Below are 18,860 nucleotides of genomic sequence, written 5' to 3'. Positions count from 1 at the left end.
CATTGTAATTCAGATAATCTAATAAAAAGGGAATTTTTATCATCTGAAAAAATACATTTTTCTCTAAAAATGGTATCCTCACTGCTATTTTTCTTTTTAGTCACAAGTCTATATGGTTATTAATTTGCTTTTCTCTCTATGTACATATATGTATATATATATATGTGTGTATGTACACATATATATCTGCTGAAAATGAGACCTATTTCCATTTGGATTAAATTAATTGGTGTGTTTTCATTTTATGTGTTCAGTAGATAAATGTATATTGAACACCTAATATATGTCAACTCATACTGCTAGAGTGGGATGCAAAGAGGAATAAAGCCTAGTTCTTCATCATAGAATCATGGGCATTCAGAGCTGAAGGGCAGCTTAGTCAGTTCTTTAATTTTACAGGCAAGGAAACTGAGGCCCTGAGATAAAGTGACATGCTTAGGTCACCTAAGCAGTTAGTAGCCAAGTAAGACCTTGAACCCAGATCTTTTGACTTCTACCAATAGTAGTCAGAGAAGTAACTGGAAAAGAAATTGTTAAAAGCGCGCGCGCGCGCGCACACACACATTATAAATATATACATACTATATTATGGATAATGTAGTTTGAGTCAAGATTAAAAACCAGAGTAACTTAGATTCATATAGGAAAAACAGTTCTATATGAAACATTGGTGGAATTTGACCGCCTTCTAATTGGAGGACATTGGTCAGATCTTTATAGGAACTCTAAATTTTATGAGTGCCAGTCTTTTGACTTGAAGAACTTGAAGCTTTCTTTATCTGTGAAGTGAGGGAATTGGACTAGATCACCAAAGTTCCTTCTAGTTCTAAAGTCCTACAGCATAAGCTAATGCTGTTTCCATGCCTTTCTTGACTTTAAGGTGTTTACAATCTAACTGAAAAGACTATATATATAATGTGAGGTACTATCTGATAAGTGACATAGGCAATTTGGAGCACACATTTGTTTTTTTTAATAGACCTCTTAGTTGATTGTTATTGATTACACATAAAATTAATGAAAGTAATACTAAATCAATGTAAAAGATTCAGCTGAAAAATTTAGATTTCTTCAGTATCATTTATAATTATGAATTAATGTAGAATTCCACACTCTCCCCTGGTGTCTGCCTGTGTTTCTCAATATAGTCTTTTACTTTTCAAAAAAAATTTAAAATTTAATTGTTATTTTTTATTTTTTATTTTTTGCTGAGGCAATTGGGGTTAAATGACTTGCTTAGGGTCACACAGCTAGGAAGTGTTAAGTGTTAAGATTTGAACTCGGGTCCTCCTGATTTCAGAACTGGTACTCTATCCACTGTGCCACCAAGCTGCTCCTTTACTTCTAATTTCATCCAAAGTATCATTCTGGCAGCTAATTTTTGTCATTGTTCCCTCATGTCCAACACTCTGTGACCCCATTTGGGGTTTTCTTGGCAAAAATATTGGGATGGTTTGCTATTTCCTTCTCCAGCTCCTTTTACAGATGAGGAAACTGAGTCAGATAGGGTTAAATGACTTGCCCAATGTCATACAATAAGTGTTGTGAGGCCAGTTTTGAACTCAGTAGGATGAGTTCTTGATTTCTTCTATATAGTCTATCTGCTGAGTTGCCCAGCTAATCATACTTAACATTTACCATCAAAAATTAAATAAAAGACTGAGCCTCTGTATTTGTATTTGGAGTGCTGCTTGATTTCTTTAAGTACCAAATATTAATTTCTGTGGTTAGATAGCTACTTGAGTGGTTCTCATTGGTATGGATGATCTCCAAATTGGTGTATATCGTAACCCACACATACATTTTAATCTTAATATAATTCTTTTCAATGTATAGGATGAAATTTTTTTTTTAAGAATTTTTTTTTTTAAAACAATTCAGCTCAGCTCTCTTTTTTTGCTGGAAAGAGAATATATTTTATTTTGGAATTAGTAAATATTGTATTAATAAATACTATTAATTAGTAAGTATTATATTATTAGTAAATACTACTGAACTTTTAGGAAATCACATTGTACTTAAGTGACAAGCAGAGAATATATGATTTGGCATATGGAAAAACAGGTTATTCCAGCAGTTAAAAAAAGTATTGGAAACATGCATTTTAGAGAAAATAATCAAAGAAACCCAAAAGATGGAACTAATGAAAATAAGAAAGGTAGAATAGTAAAGTCCTTATATTAAAGCCAAAACATTTTCTTTGCAGATTTACCTCTTGCTCTTCTCATGTCAATCCTCCACTCCAGTTGATCCTTTCTGGTGTCTCTTAACCACACAATATTCATCACTACCTATTTTGCTTATATTATTTCCTTATTTAGCTATTTCTCTTTAGCTTTTCCTCTCCCCCCTTTTCCTTATTTAAACACTACTCATAAGTAGCCCAATTTAGCTATTATCTCATTCATTTAACAGATGTTTATTGACAATCCGTTGTATACATTCCACTGTGCCAAGTCCTGTGAGAAATATGAAGAAACGTAACAAAAGATCCCTGTTTTCAAGGTGCCTACAATAGAATTCCCCCCTCCCTCCCCACACGTATGTAATTACCAAAGGAGAAAAAATATAAACATGTAAAACATTAATTCACAATATTATGTTATAAGATGGCATATAATGAAATGCAAATGAGTGATAAGTGCTAAAACTTATGATGAACTGCTGTATTCTGCAGTGGTCAAGGAAGACTAGTTGGAAATAGGATCTGAATTGAATGGGAAAGATTTGTATATAAAAAGAAGGCGGATAGGGCATTCTGGGCTAGGGAAGCAGCATCAACAAAGATGAGAAAGCACATGGTGTGAGTAGACCAATCTCTCTGGAACGGAAAGTTCTTGTAAGGGAATGGAATTATAACATTTTATAGCTGTGAGGGACCTTGGAGAGGGTATTTTAGTTCAAATCTTATTTTATACATGATGAAACTGAATTTCACATAGATGTGATGTGTTAGACACAGCTTCTTGGTAATGATGTCATGGATTTAAAACTAAAAGGAATCTCAAATTCATGTCGTATAACCACCTCATTCTACAAATAAGGAAACTGACATCCAGAGTGGGGTGACTTAACCTTGGGTGGAAGATTACAGAGCTGGCCCTCTGATTCCACATCTGCTCTTCTTTCCTTTGTATTAGACTACCTTCCCAATATGACACACTCCATTTTATCAGCTCAGGACAGTGCCTATAAGGAATTAGTACCTTTCCAGAAGGGCTGGTTATAAGGAAAACTTTATTCTGTCTAGTTGAAGCAGAGTATCAATTTTGTTTTTTCTCTTTGTGGTATAGAAATACCCATTATTGTATAAAACTCCAGTCCCAAAATGATAGATACCTAAAATATGAGCAGTAGACTTTGGCTTTTTGTGAGTCATGGCTGACACTCTAGGCCAAGAAAGACATCCTGGTAAGTTAGTAAATGCCAGGGGTTTTCTAATCCAAGAAATTCTGTTGTCACTGGGAGCTGGTTTCCTACCTGGGGCAGCTATGTGACACAATAGACAGAGTGCCAGCCCCAGAGTCAGGAAGAATCACCTTCTTAAATTCAAATCCAGCCTCAGATACTTACTAGCTGTGTGACTCTGGGGGAGTCATTTCACCCTGTTTGCCTCATCTGTAAAATGAGCTGGAGAAGGAAATGGCAAACTACTCCTGTATCCTTGCCATGAAAACCCCTGAAAAATGACTGAATATCATTGGTTTCATTCAATTTACTTAACACTCTGGATTGACATATCCAGTTTAAGCACAGAAATAGTTAACAAATTTATATGTATACCTACAGGTCATCAAACATAGGTTGGTCCAAAGATTAGAAGTACAGTAGAGTCAAAACTATTGGGGCAACAAAGATCTAGAAAGCTAGAAAGAATCTCAGAAGCCAATTAGTCCAATCCATTTAATTTACCAAAGAGAAAACAAAGTAGTATATTAGTGTATTACATGTATGAATTATAGATTTGCAGATAGTGGCAGGGGAAGTGATATTTGCCCAGGGTCACATAGGTAGTGTATGACAGATAGGAGTTGAACTCAAGTCCTCTGATTCCAGAGCCATATTTGATTCTGTGATGTAAAGAGAGAGAAAGACACACACAGAAACACAGTGTATTTGAGAAAAAAGAGAGATAAAAAGATTGGAAAGAAGAGAGATAAAAAACAGAAATGAGAGGGGAAGGGGAAGAAATTGTGAAATAGGAGAAGAAAAAAGAAAAATTGGAAGGAGGGGGGAACTACTAGGAGAAGAGGCAAGACCTAGGAAAGAATCTTCCTTCCTCCCTCCCTCCTCCTCCCTTTCTTCCTTCCTTTCTTTCTCTCTTTCTCTCGTCTCCCTTCCTCCCTTTCTCTCTTTCTTTCTCTCTCCCCCCTCCCTTCCTCCCTCCCTCCTTCTTTCCCTCCTCTCTTTTTCTTTCTGTTATACATTTTTTTTTTGAAAAACATAATTCCTTATCAATCATGTTAGAAGAGAAAAGTCAGAACAAAAGGGAAAAACCAGAAGAAATAGAAAAAAAATGAACATAGCATGTATTGATTTACATTCAGTGTCCATAGTTCTCTCACTGGATGTGGATGATGTTTTCCATTCAAAGTTTATTGGAATTGCCTTATATCACTAAACCACTGGGAAGAACCAAGTCTGTCATAGTTGATCATCACACAATCTTAACTGTTGCTGTATACAATGTTTTCCTGGTTCTTCTTGCTTCACCCAATATCAATTCATGTAAATCTTTCTAGGATTTTCTAAAATCATCCCAATCATCGTTTCTTATAGAACAATAATATTTCATTCAGCCATATCTCACTTGATAGATATCTACTCATTTTACAATTCTTTGCCACTTTTGTTGCTACAAACATTTTTGCACATGTGGGTCCTTTTTTGTTTTTTTATGATCTCTTTGGGATACAGGCCCAGTAGAAACACTGCTGGATCAAAGCATATGCACGTTATGATAGCCCTTTGGGCACAGTTCCAAATTGCTCTCCAGAATGGTCATAAAAGTTCACAAATCTACCAACAATACATCAGTGTCCCAGTTTTCCCACATCCCCTTCAACATTGATCATTTTCTTTTCTTGTTATCTTAGCCAGTCTGAGAGGTGTGTAGTGGTAGCTCAGAGTTATTTTAATTTTCATTTCTCTAATCAGTAGTGATTTAGAGCATTTTTTCATAGGAACATAGATGGCTTTAATTTATCTGAAAATTGTTCATATTCTTTGACCATTTATCAATTGGGGAATGACTTGTAGTCTTATAATTTTACACATCCAAAGCTGGAAAAATAAAAATCTATTTTATATATTTTAGAAATGAGGCCTTTATGAGAAACACTAGCTGTAAAAATTTTCCCCAGTTTTCTGCTTCTGAGAAGAATTTCTTGAGGGGACAAGATTTCTAGGTCTGGCTATTTAGAGACTTATAATTCCTAGGAGTTCCATTTTAGATTGTTCTCAATGCACAGAGGGTTTCTGGCTCAAGCTTCCCACCTTTCTCTCTGGTTAATCTCTCACACTTGGGCTCTGTTTGGTCTAGAACTCCTTCTTTGAGCTCCCACATCAAGAAACTACTTCTGTTCCTGAAGGTAGTGGTGAGGAGTTACCCATAAAGCCTAGGTCACAAAGATCCTTTGAGATAGATTGGAAAGGTAAAATCAGAGACCGAGATCAGTCATATCTTTTGGACTTGTATCTGCCCAGAAATTGTAGTATCTCTTACAAGTAATCATCTAATCTCTACTAGAAGGTTAATGAAGAAAAACCTGCTTTCTAAGTAGCTAATTAAATTGGGGGACATCTCTAATTATTAGTCAAATCAACAAGTCAACAATAACCTTTCCTGTACTTTCCAGTTCCTCCAGAACTAAGTTCTTTCCCAGGCTATGATCTCTGCGGGACCACACTCTCCTCCCTTCCCCTTCTTGGTGAACCAATTGAATTCTGTACTATCTTCTTTTGAATCTCTTTCCTTCTTACCCCCTTGGCATTCTTTACCTGCCAAAACTCTCTTAGCCTTAGATTACTCCTATCATCCCAATTTCATTGGCTTCTAAATGAAGCTGGAAAAAATCATGTAAGCCCACTGACTGGGCCTACCATAAATTTGTATTACATAGTCTCAGCTGAATCCTTGCTGCAATGGCAATCCTTTAAACTAAACTTCCTAATAGATTCACTAACCCACTCAACACAGACGCTTTTCCAAACCTTTTCAGCTTTTTTCATGATTCTTCCCCCTTCTCCAAAGCTGAGAACAACGAAAAAAAAAAACTTGATGCTATTTGGGGAGATTTCTGTACTCCTCCTTCCCTTTCCTCTCCCCCTCCCCCCCATTTTACAACACTCAAATCCCTTCTTCATCTCAGTGTAACTTGTAGAGACGAAGGTCTCTCTTAGACAAGGATAAGTCCTCTGTATGCACAAATGATACATTTCCATTCTACTAAATCTTCTCCAACAAAATGACCCCTTTATTTTCATCATTCATTAATCTTCATTTTCCCCTGTCCACTGACTGCTGCTTCCTTGCTGCTTACAAACATTCCTATGTCTCCTCCCTTCTCCAAAAGCCCTCATTTGACTGTTGTTGACCATCCCAGATTGTTATCATTCTATTATATTCTTCATATTCATGGCCATCTACAATTGATGCCTTCATTTCCTTTCCTCATTCTTGACTCTCTTTACTTTGTTTTCTGACTTAACCAATTGAAACTGCTCTTTCCAGAGCAACCTGTGATCTCTTATTTTTCAAAGCTGATGATCTTTTCTTAGTCTATCCTTCTTGACTTCACTGCAACATTTGACACTATTATTACTCTCTTCTCCAAGATACTATCTCCTACTTGTATTAAGTATTTGTTTTCTGTCTTCTTGGCTGGATCTTCATCTTGGTTGTGCCCCACTACCCCACCTCCCAAGGGGTTAAATGCCTCAAGGCATTCTCTCTCTCTCTCAGGTTCTGACCTGGAGCTTCTTCTCTTTTCCCTTCATTCTATTTTTCTTACTCATGTCATCAGCTCCTATGGATTCACATATCATCTATGTAGCTGATATTCAGCCCTCATCTTTCTCTTGATTTTCGCTGTCACTTCTCCAGTTACTGAATGGACATCTTAACCCTAAAGTCCCATAAAGTCACATCTTAAACTCAGTATGTCCAAAATTGAACTCATGATCTTTCCAAACAAATCCTTACCTCTTCCTAACTTACTATTACTAAGGGTACTGCTATTCTTCTAGTTGCCTAGGCTGACCACCTAAATACTCTTATTTCTTATTCTCTCACCCTGCACATCCAAGTCCTACTAATTCTACCTTTGTTGCAATGTTCATGTACATCGAGTTCTGTTCTCTGACACCGAAACTATCCTGATTATTGAAACAAATTGCTGGTCGGTCTCCCTGCCTCAAATCTCATCCCACTCCAGCTCATCTTCCTTTTAGCTATCACATTGTTCTTTTTAAAGTTCATTGTGACCATGTTACTTTTCTACTCCATAAACTTAACTCCAGTGTCTATGACCTTCAGGATCAATATAAAATCCTGTTTGAGTTTTTAAAACTTTTCATAACCTAGCTTTTTCCTAACTTTCCACTCTTCTTACACCTTATTTCCCTTCCCTGCCCCCCATATGTTCTACAGTTCAGTGATCTTAGGCAAGACATTCCATCTTCTGAATCTGCATTTTTACTGGCTGTCCCCCATTCCTAGAGTGATCTCCCTTCTCACCTCTGCCTCTTGGTTTCCTTCAAATCTCAATTAAAATCCTACCTTCTGCAAAAAAGTTTTGCCAACTCCCCCTTAATGCTAGTGTCTTTCCAGTGTGATAATCTTCAGTTTACCATAATATATCTTGTTTTTATATAGCTATTCACATGTGGTCTCCTTCATTACATTGTAAGGTACTTGAAAGTAAGGACTGTTTTTGCCTTTTTAATCTCAGGATTTAGTACTGAGTGCTTTATTATTGTTACACAATAGATCCTTGATAACTACTTCTTGATTTGACCATATTTTCCTCGCTTTGTGCTTGTACCTTTTCTGTCTTCCACAGTTGTTAGTGATCTCTTTTTCCTATTTGTTTACTTATCTGTGAGCCTGTATCCAGTTCCCTAGTAAATTCTTTGTGAGTGGGGACTGTTTTATTTTTTCTTTTTATTTGCAATTCTAAGCACAGTGCCTTTCATGTTAATGCAGAGCTACAATTTTATATTAATATAGACAGTTCCACATATGTTCTTTGTTTATCTTTCTTGTATGCTCTGCAACTTTTTGCATTGTTGACCACCCTCTTCAGACATTCATTCTCTCGTACCTACTTGAGAACTTCTCTGTCTCTTTTGTTGGATCATCATTAACGTAGCTTCAGAGTCCTGTTCTAGATCTCCTTCTCTCCTCTCCCCCACTGCCCCCTTGCTTTCTCTTGGTGATCAGTTTCTGTGGTTCAATTTTCATATCTATGCGTGTGATTTCTAAATAAATATCCATCTTTCTTCTGTCTCTTGGTCTTCAGTTCAATATTATTAACTCTGCTGTATATCTCCTCCACCTGGATGGCTTTTGATAAATCAAATTTAGCACACCTAAAATGAATTTGTTATCTTTCCTTCAAAATCCATCTCTCTTATTAATTTCCCTATTTCTCTTGAAGGTTATCAACATTCTTTTAGTCATCCAAGTTTTCAATCTTGAGGTTATGTATTCGTCCCTTTCTCTCATATGTAATCAATTGCTAAAATCTTGTTAATTCTACTTCTGCAATATTACTTGCATCCATCTCTTTCTCTGCTCATATGGCTTTCACTCAAGGTCTGACCTTTTTGATCTTTTACCCGGTCTACTGTAGTAGTCTTCTAATTGGTCTTCTTGTCTTGGCCTTTTCTCCAAGCCAGTTGATATTCCTGAACAAGAAAATGTGACAAATTTGTACTTTTAGAAAGTATTAGCAGACTTGGAATGGAAAATGCCATCTGTGTCCAGAGGGAGAACTATGGAGACTGAATATGGATCGAAGCATGCTATTTTCACTTTTTTTTCTTTTTCTCTCTTTTTTTTTTTCCCCCCTTCATAGCCTGTATGGAAGTGCTTGCTGTTTTGGGAGGGGAAAGGGAAGGGGAGGAGGGAGAAAAAGTTTGGAACTAGGAATCATACAAAAATGGGTGTTAAAAACTATCTTTACATGTGGTTGGAAAAATAAAATACTATTGAAGGAAAAAAAGAAATTATTATTACCAGTTTAGCCTCTTAAAATAAAATACAGTATTGTTGGCATTTAAATCCTTTCAAAATGACTGCTTGATACATTGGAGAACTGTATTTGGAGTCAGGAATAGTTTTTAATCCCAGCTCTGCATTTGATTTCTTGTGTAACCTCAGTTGAATCACTTAACTGGGCCTCATTCCCTTGTCTTTAAAATGTGATTACAAATTAGTAGAGCAAGGGATGGTTTACCTGTCATATCTTTGGAGAAAAGAGAAATTTATGACTAAAAAAGAAATAGAGAACATTTGTAATGCAAAATGGATAATTTTGATTACATTAAATTTAAAAGGTTTTGTACAAACAAAACCAGTGCCGCCAAGATTAGAAAGGAAGCAGAAATCTGCGAAATAATTCTTGCAGCCAATCTTTCTGATAAGGGTCTCATTTCTAAAATATAGAGAGAACTGAGTCAAATGTATAAGAATACAAGTCATTCCCCAGTTGATAAATGGTCAAAAGATATGAATAGACAATTTTCAAATGATGAAATTAAAGCCATCTAAGATCATATAAAAAATGCTCTAAATCATTATTGATTAGAGAAATGCAAATTAAAACAACTCTTAAGTAGTACTTCACACCTATCAGAATGGTTAAGATGTCAAGAAAATGATAAATAATGTTGGAGGAGATGTGGGAAAACTGGGATTCCAGTACATTGCTGGTAGAGTTGTGAACTGATCCAGCCATTCTAGAGAGCAATTTGGAACTATGCCCAAAGGCCTATCAAACTGCGCATATCCTTTGGTCCAGCAGTGTCAATATTGGGCCTGTATCCCAAAAAGATCACAAAAACCAGAAAAGGATTCATATGTTTAAAATGTCTGTAGCAGCTTTTTTTGTGGTAGTAAGGAATTGGAAGTTGAGTGGATACCCATCAGTTGAGAAATGGCTGAATAAGTTGTGGCATTTGAATGTAATGGAATATTACTATTCTATAAGAAATGATGAGCAGGTTGATTTCAGATAAGCTTGGACTTCTGATATGAACTGATGATGAATGAAGTGAGCAGAACCAGGAGAACATTGTACCCACTGTATATCAGCAGGATTGTGTAATAGATTTAGTTAGCTCTTCTCAACAATGTGGTGATCCAAAACAATTCCAGTAAACAGTGATAGAAAATGCCATCCACATGCAGAGAAAGGATTATGGAAACTGAATGCAGATTAAAGCATATTGTTTTCCCTTTTGTTTTTCTATATTGTTTTGTTTCCTCCAACATGACTAATATGGTAATATGTTTAAAAGTACTGTATTTGTAAAACCTGTATCAGATTGCTTGCTGTCTTGAGGGGGTAGGGAAGGAAAGGAGGGGGGAAAAATTGGAATTTAAAAACTTACAGAAATGTATGATGAGAACTATTTTTACGTGTTATTGAAAAAAATACTATTAAATTTTATTTATTTATTTTTTAAATTGCTGAGGCAATTGGGGTTAAGTGACTTGCCTAGGGTCACACAGCTAAGAAGTGTGTCTGAGGGCAGATTTGAACCCAAGGCCTCCCTGATTTTAGGGCTGGTGCTCTATCCACTGTGCCACCTAACTGCTCCTACTATTAAATTTTTTAAAAAAGAAAAGAAAATGTGGGTATTAGACTAGATGACCCCTAAAGTCCCTTCCTCCCATTCTAAATCTGTAATCCTTCCAAATTTATTTTATTATTACCTGTCTTCATGCCTTCTGTGGTCCAGACAAACTGGCCTATTTGTTGTCCTCGGTTTTATCACTTCTGCTCCAAACAAAGTCTTTCTTCCCTTCTTGAAATGCTTTTTTCCCCCCTTAACCTTTTCTTGAAATTTATAACTTTCTTCAAGGCTTAACAAGTATAATCTCTCGAGGAAGCTTTTCCAGACCACTCCTTATAGTTTTTTTAGTGCCTCAACTTGTATGTCTTTCTTTCCCAAAATTACTTAGTATTTATTTTCCATATACTTATGTACACATTATCTCCCCTACCTCTACCCCATTATCCCTGGTCCCACTATCCCCAGCCTCAGAAGAATATAGAATTCTTTGAGTTTAGGAACTGTTCATTTTTATCTTCGTATCCTCAAGCACCTAGCATAATACCTGTTGTAGTCGGTCAATAAACATTTATTAAATGCCTGGTACCAGGGATACAAAGAAAGGCAAAAATAAATAAATAAATAAACCTTTCTTTCAAAAAGAATAAAAACCACAACTAAACAACTAAGTAGAAACAAGATAGAGGATAAATTGGGGATAATTTTAGAAGGCATTAAGATTAAGAAAAGGTTTCTTGTTGAAAGGGATTTTTTATTGTATAGTTCAATACTTGTTGTATTGAATTAAATTGAAACCCACTACTACCAGTGAATATCAACAAGTCTTGTCTAACTTAAAGCTTTGGGGACTTAACTTAAGGGCACTCAGAATTATACTAATAAAGAAACCACAGCTGTAAGAGGTAAAGATACTTGTCTAGGGTCACATTGCTAGTGTATACCAGAAGTATTGGAACCCAAGTTTGTTTTTTTTTCTTCTACCTTTGGGGACAGACTCCTAGAGAAATCAGCCTACAATAGGTGCAACCCCTTTTCTACTCTGAACTGCCTTCTTTACCCCTTACATTCTGACTTCACCATTCTACTCTGTTATTAGTGATTTTTAAACTTCCTTTTAATTTCCAAATCCAGTGGCCTTTTCTCAGACTTCATTCTTCTTGACTTCTTTGCTGCTCTTGATATTGTTGCTCACCCTTTTTTCCTTGTTAATTTTCTGATAGAATTTTGGGACATCATTCATAGTTTACATTTTATCTATTTGACTGATTTCTCATTCAGTTTTGCTAAATTGTCAGCCTAGCCACACCCTCTTACTATAGGAATTCCAGTGTTCTGTCCTGAACTTTCTTCACTTGATGATCCCATTAGCTCCCACAAATTTAATTATTATCTCTGTGCTGATGATTCTCAGATTCACACATCCAACCTGTATTTCTCAGCTGACTTCCAGGATCACATCTCCAACTGTCTCTCAGATAGCTCAAACCTATATCAAAACTAAATTTTTATGGATATTTTCATTTTCTGTTTTTTGTATCCCCATAATTATTCCAAGTATCTGATACTCTCCTCCTCCCATTCCATATGACAACTTTAATAGACATTTTAAACTCAATGTGTCCAAAATGGAACTCAATTATTTTTCCTCCTATACCCTTTCACACTAACTTGCTCTCTCGCTGTTAAAACTAACACTATGTTCTCCAATTCCTCAGACTCAGAACCTAGCTGTTGTCTTCTGCTTTTTGCCCCCTACACCTAATCTGTTGTAACATCTGTTAATTTCACCTTTGCAACATCTCTACAACATGCTGCCTTTTCTCCTTTCATACGGCCACTACTCTGGTAATAGTCCCTCATCACCTCACACTTTTGTAATACCGGGCTGGTGGATCAGCCTGCTTCAATTCTCTCCCTACTCCATCCAGTCCATCCTCCATTCAGTTACCAAAGTGATTTTCCTAAAATGTATATGTCTGATTATGGCTTCTTGTGGAGTTTAGCCTAGTCAGTAAACTCCACTGGCTTCTCACACCCTTAGGATCAAATACAGAATTCTCTGGGGTTCTAAACCCTTCATAACCAACCTTCCTCCCCTGCCCTCCTACTTTTCTAGTCATGTTATATTATATTCCTTACCATATACTCATATTTCAATTCAGTAACACTGACTTCCTTGCTATTTACAAACAAGAAATTCCATTTCTTTATTCTGGACATTTTCACAGGCTGTCCCTAGTTTCCAAAATGCTTTTCTTCCTCTCCTTTGCTTCCCTGGCTTCTTTCAAGTCTCAGCTAAAATTCTGTTTGCAACAGGAAATCTTTCCCAGCCGACTCCTCTTAAACCTAGTGCCTTCTCTCTGTTCATTATTTCCTATTTATTCTGTTTATACTTTGTATATGTTTTTCTTGTTGTTTCCCCTTTGGATTGTGAACTCCTTGAGGGCAAAGATTGTCTTTTGCTTTTTTTTGTATCCTCAGCATTTAGCACAATATCTGGCATATAATAAGGGATGATATCTTCTATGTTAGCTGTGGTTAGTAGAGGAATCGATCCCTGAGGCAGATAGGGAGAAAGCTCTGCAAGTTTAGCTTTATGGTCTCACCCTCTGGAGAGGTTGTCCAGTCTGAAATCCAAGTTATGTTAATTCTTATGTAGAGGTCTCCAGCAGTGTCACATTGCCATGCCTTGTCAGAAATTCCTGTCATGTCCCCGAAGTTAATTTTTCCCTATAAAGTCTACTTATGGGTCATCGCATGGATGCTGCCTTCCTCTGGGTCAATCCACTATGGTACTCTGCCTCATGGTATCTTTCTCCTTACCCTGCATGGTATCTCCCCAAACACTACTGTGCTTTCCAACCCCACTTCTCTTCCTTATGGCTAACTCACTTTTAGATTTAGTCTGCCCGCTAAGTTAGGGTACTCCGACTCTACTGAGTAATTCCACTGAGGAACTTGTCTTTCATATGCTTTCCCACTCTATTTCATATTTACCATTCCTGGTGTCTGTTGCATCCCTTCATTTTGTCTGTAACTTATTCTCCTCAATAAATCTACCTTTTACCTTGAATTCTTCACATGACTGAACCCCAACTTTTGGTACCTTCCATTATCTGGTATCTGTATCACCTTACGTCATTTTGGTCCTCACACTATATCATTTGGTGCCAAACCCCGCATCATACCATGTCAGTAAGCACTTAATAAATATTTATTGATGGACTTTCTGATCCCAAGGTCTACCTCCTGCATATTACACTGCATCTTGCTTTGACTCATAATAGGACCTAAATAAATGTTTATTGAATTGAATTATACGGATATTTTTTCCAACCCAAGTGTTACATTGGCTCCTACTCAGTTTGATTTAATAAATTGGCAGTGTGGTGCATTGAAAAGAATCTTGTCATTGGATTCAACAAACTTGGATTCAAACCTCAGCTTTGCCATTTATTTCTATGAACATAGTCAAATCATTTAAATCATTCTTGACCTTAGTTTCCTGAACTCTAAAGTATTCTAAAGTTCTAAAGTGTTCAGCTCTAAAGTTGACCGTAAGGTCCTTTCCAATAAAAATATCTAATAAATTGATCTGCTAATTTTTTAACTTTACAGTTTTAATTATTTTTAAGCTATACATGTGCAATCATTTTAAACAATTTCCATATTAGTTATATTGTGAAAGAAAAAGTCCTCCTGACTTTAGGGCTGTTGCTGAAAATAATATGTTTTGATCTGCCTTCAGGCTCCATGGGTTTCTCTCTGGATCCCAACAACATTCTCTATCCTAAGTCATTAGAATTGTCTTGGATCATTGTATTTCTGAGAAGAGCTAAGTCTATCATAGTTAATCATCACATAGTTTTGTTGTTACTGTGTACAACAATCTCTTGGTTCTGTTCACTTTATTCAGCATCAGTTCATGTAAGTCTCTCCAGACCTTTCTGAAATCATCCTGCTGATCATTTTTTACAGAACAATAATATTCCATATATTACAATTTATTCAACCATTCCCCAACTGATAGGCATCGATTTAATTTCCAGTTCCTTGCCACCACAAAAAGAGCTACTGCAAACATTTTTGTACATGGGAGTCCTTTTCTCTTTTTTATGATCTCTTTGGGATATAAGCCCAGTAGAGACACTTGCTGGATCAAAGGGTATGCATAGTTTGAGAGGCCTTTGGGCATAGTTCTAAATTATTCTCCAGAATTACTGAATCAGTTCACAACTCAGCCAGCTGCATTTGTGTCCCAGTTTTCCCACATCCCATCCAACATTTATTCTTTTCTTTTCCTGTCATCTTAGTCATTCTGATAGGTGTGAGATGCTACCTCGGAGTAATTTTAATTTGCATTTCTCTAATCCGTAATGATTTAGAACATTTTTTCATATGAATTATAGATGGCTTTAATTTCTTCAGCAGAAAATTTTCCATTTCCTTTAACTATTTAAAATTTGGGAAATGACTTGTATTCTTATTTTACTCAGTTCTCTCTACATTTTAAAAACAAGGCCCTTATCAGAAAGACTGGCTATAAAATTTTCTCCCCAGCTTTCTGCTTCCCTTCTAATTTTGACTGCATTGGTTTTGTTTGTGGGAAAACTTTTAAATTTAATATAATAAAAATTACCCATTTTTGCATTTCAGATGTTCTCTATTTCTTCTTTGGCCACAAATTTCTCTTTTTCTCCAAAGATCTGAACTATCACTAGCTCTCTTTGCTTATAGTATTATCTTTTATGTCTAAATCATGAACTTGTTTGACCTTATCTTGAGATAAGGTGGGAGATATTGGTCTATGTCTTGTTCTGCCATACTTTTTTTTTCTAGTTTCCCCGGCAATTTTTGTCAAATAGTGAGTTCTTATTCTAGAAGCTGGAATCTTTGGATTTGTCAAACAGTAGATTACCATAGTTATAGACTTTATGCCATGTGTAACTTGTAATAAGATTATGCTGATCCACCACTCAGTTTTTTAGCCAGTACCAAATGGTTTTGATGACTACCACTTTATAATATAGTTTTAAGTACCAAATAGATTTGATGACTACCACTTTATAATATAGTTTTAGTGGGGGAGCTAGGCCACCTTCCTTTGTGGTTTTTTCTCTCGTCACTTCCCTAGATATTCCTTTTGTTCTTTCAGATGAATTTTGTTATTATATATTTATAAAATAGATCATATTATATATTATCGAGTATATTATATATGTATAAAGTAATTTTTTGGTAGTTCGATTGGTATAGCACTCAATACTGTTTATTTTAACTTATTTTAACTTTTGAATTTTGACTTTTCTGGCATATAACATAGTAGCTAGTAGTCCAAATTTTCCTCATCTGCAGATTTTAAAAGCAGCTGTTAAATAGTATAGTGAAAGGAGCACTAGTGTTATCCTGCCTCCTATACTTTACTTAGACATATAACACTGGATAACTCAACATTTCTCAGCTTTATTTTTGTTTTTTTGTTTGTTCTGTTTGTTTGTTTTCCTATAATAGGGATAGGGGACTGGAGTTGTAATTTCTTTGATATAAGGGACTCATGAAGCTGAAGGGAACTCCTTCAACCAATGCAGGTGGATACCTTTTCTGTAATTTGTAGATTTAGTTGCTTAGAGCTCTAAAAAATTAATGATTTTCCCTTGAGGATGTCACAATCTCCAGAGTCCTTTCTTTATTGTGAAGTTAATAATAAAATGAAGATACTACTTTTAGTATCCACATCACATGGTTGTTATAAGAATTAAATAGATAATTTTTTTAAGCTCTTCAGAATTTAAAGCCATGTGTACACACACACACACACACACACACACACACACACACACACATATTAGTTATTCCATGCTTATTATGTCAAGCATGTCCCACCCAACTCTGAACCACTCAACAAGCATTAAATGTTTATTTTGTGTGCCAGGCACTATACTAGTTTTTGGCAATATAAAGAAAAATGAAATAATTTTTCCCTCCAATAAGTTTTCTTTGTGATTTATTGACATTGGACTCCTAATGTTCTTTTTTCCTCATCTTCACCTATTGGCTTACTTAGAGTCCCAGCTAAAATCTCACCATCTATAGGAAGCCTTTTCTGATTTTCCTTAATTCTGGAACCCTCCCAGTGTGAATTATTTTAAATTTATTTTATAGATCTTGATTGTACATACTTGTTTTCATGTTGTCTCCCTCATTAGACTATAAGCTTTTTGACAGCAAGAACTTTTTTTTTTAATCTTTGTATTCCCAGTTTTTAGTACAATGTCTTTCAAAGCATTTAATAAATGCTTATTGACAGACTGTTAGGGGAAAGGACATCTAAAAAATTCTTATAGACTCAGCCAAATATTTTTCCTTTTTCTTTAAATTTTTTTTTATTATTATGAACTAGAAAAAATCTACAACATTTCTATGTATAAAGTATAACAGAAAGAAGAATGCATATGAAACTGTACAGCTTATTTTTTCTTAAAAGTATATATATGTATATATATATATATATATATATATATATTTTTTTTTTTTTAAGGGGCAGCTAAATGATGCAGTGGCTAGAACACCAGCCCTGAAGGTTGACCTGAGGACCTGAGTTCAAATTTGGCCTCAGACACTTAACACTTCCTAGCTGTGTGACTCTGAGCACACAGCCAGTTGCCTCAGCCAAAAAAAAAAGTATATTTTTAATTTAACATGGTAGTTACGAAACTCTTGTCTGTTCCCCTTCTGATCTCCTTTCTATTCTCTGTTTTTACAATGGTACATTAACACTTTTTTTTTTTTTTTTTTTTTTTTTTTTTTTTTAGTATCACTGCTTCTACTCTCAAACCTCCCTTCTTCCTCCCCAGAAGAAATAGCTTTCCCTTATAATAAGTAAATATGATCACACAACAAAACTACATATTGTATCTTAAAATGTCTTTTCTCATTTTTAGACCATTACCTTTATGCCAAGAGGTAGGAATCATGATTCATTATCATTCTTCTGGAGTACTAACTGGTCATTGCATTGATCATTGTTCCCAAGTCTTTCAAAATTGCTTTTCTTTATATATAGGAGTTATGACGAGTCAGGGACACCTGAAACAACTCTGCACCAGTTCATTTGAGCCCTTCCTCCTTCTGCTCCATTTTTCTAACCTGGACTGGTTTGTTCCTTATTAGGTACTTATGTACATCTCCCCCCCCCCACCCCCCCATAATATTGGTGTTGCACTTAACGTAGGGCTAGCCTTTTTACAGCTCCTGAACTCAGTCTTACAACTTAAGTCATTCCTCATAGTAGGGATTTTTAGACATGTGCTGCCACACTCAGTGAACTCTTCTGTTTTTGTTGTTGTTTTAACCAGTACCAAAGAGTTCTGATTTTTATTGCTTTATGGTATAGTTTAAGAACTGGTATTTTCTTTCCCTTAGTTTTTCATGATTTCCTTTGAAATTATTAACCTTTTATTCCTCCAGATAGATTTTGTTATTCTCAGCCATACTTTTCAACATTTTATGTCATCTATCTTTCTCTGTTTGTTTGCATTGTCATAGCAAATTCAGCTACATTATTTTTGGTAGGTTTTAATTAGTTTGAATTTTATTTACCTACAAAACAGATATTGGTACATAAACTACACAGCAATTGCATACACTGAGTCATCTTTTTTTTTTTTAAATAATAGCTTTTTATTTTTCAAAATACATACAAAGTCATTATCTTTTTTAAATAATAACTTTTTGCTTTTCAAAATACATGCAAAGATAGTTTTCAACATTCACCCTTACAAAACTTTGTGTTCCATATTTTTCTCCCTCCTCCCCTAGACAGCAAGTAAACCAATATAGATTAAATATGTGCAATTCTGCTAAACGTATTTCCACAATTATCATGCTACACACACACACACACACAACACACACACACACACACACAAATCCAAGCAAACAATAGCAGCAAAAAAGGTGAAAATACTGTGTTGTCATCCACACTCAGTCCCCACAATCCTCTCTTTGGGTGCAGATGGCTCTCTTCCTCACAAGTCTATTGGAATTGACCTGGATCA

General features: G+C 35.6%; 1 protein-coding gene and 1 long non-coding RNA gene across 3 annotated transcripts in view; one reads left to right on the top strand and one right to left on the bottom strand.

Moving 5' to 3' along the window:
* The window catches only part of LIN9 (lin-9 DREAM MuvB core complex component), an 83,913-nt gene that overhangs the window by 1,661 nt on the left and 63,392 nt on the right, over positions 1–18,860 (top strand). The gene's annotated exons all lie outside the window — the stretch shown is intronic.
* Positions 7,970–15,633, bottom strand: LOC127559547 (uncharacterized). Its single transcript, XR_007953160.1, has 2 exons — positions 15,443–15,633; positions 7,970–8,910 (listed from the first exon to the last, which is right to left on the bottom strand). It is a non-coding gene; the product is annotated as an uncharacterized LOC127559547 (long non-coding RNA).

Source organism: Antechinus flavipes, chromosome 4, assembly GCF_016432865.1.
Source record: "Antechinus flavipes isolate AdamAnt ecotype Samford, QLD, Australia chromosome 4, AdamAnt_v2, whole genome shotgun sequence".
Taxonomy (NCBI): Eukaryota; Metazoa; Chordata; class Mammalia; order Dasyuromorphia; family Dasyuridae; genus Antechinus; species Antechinus flavipes.
The sequence above is the reverse complement of the archived record's forward strand: the minus strand, read 5'-3'. Positions and strand labels throughout refer to the sequence as shown.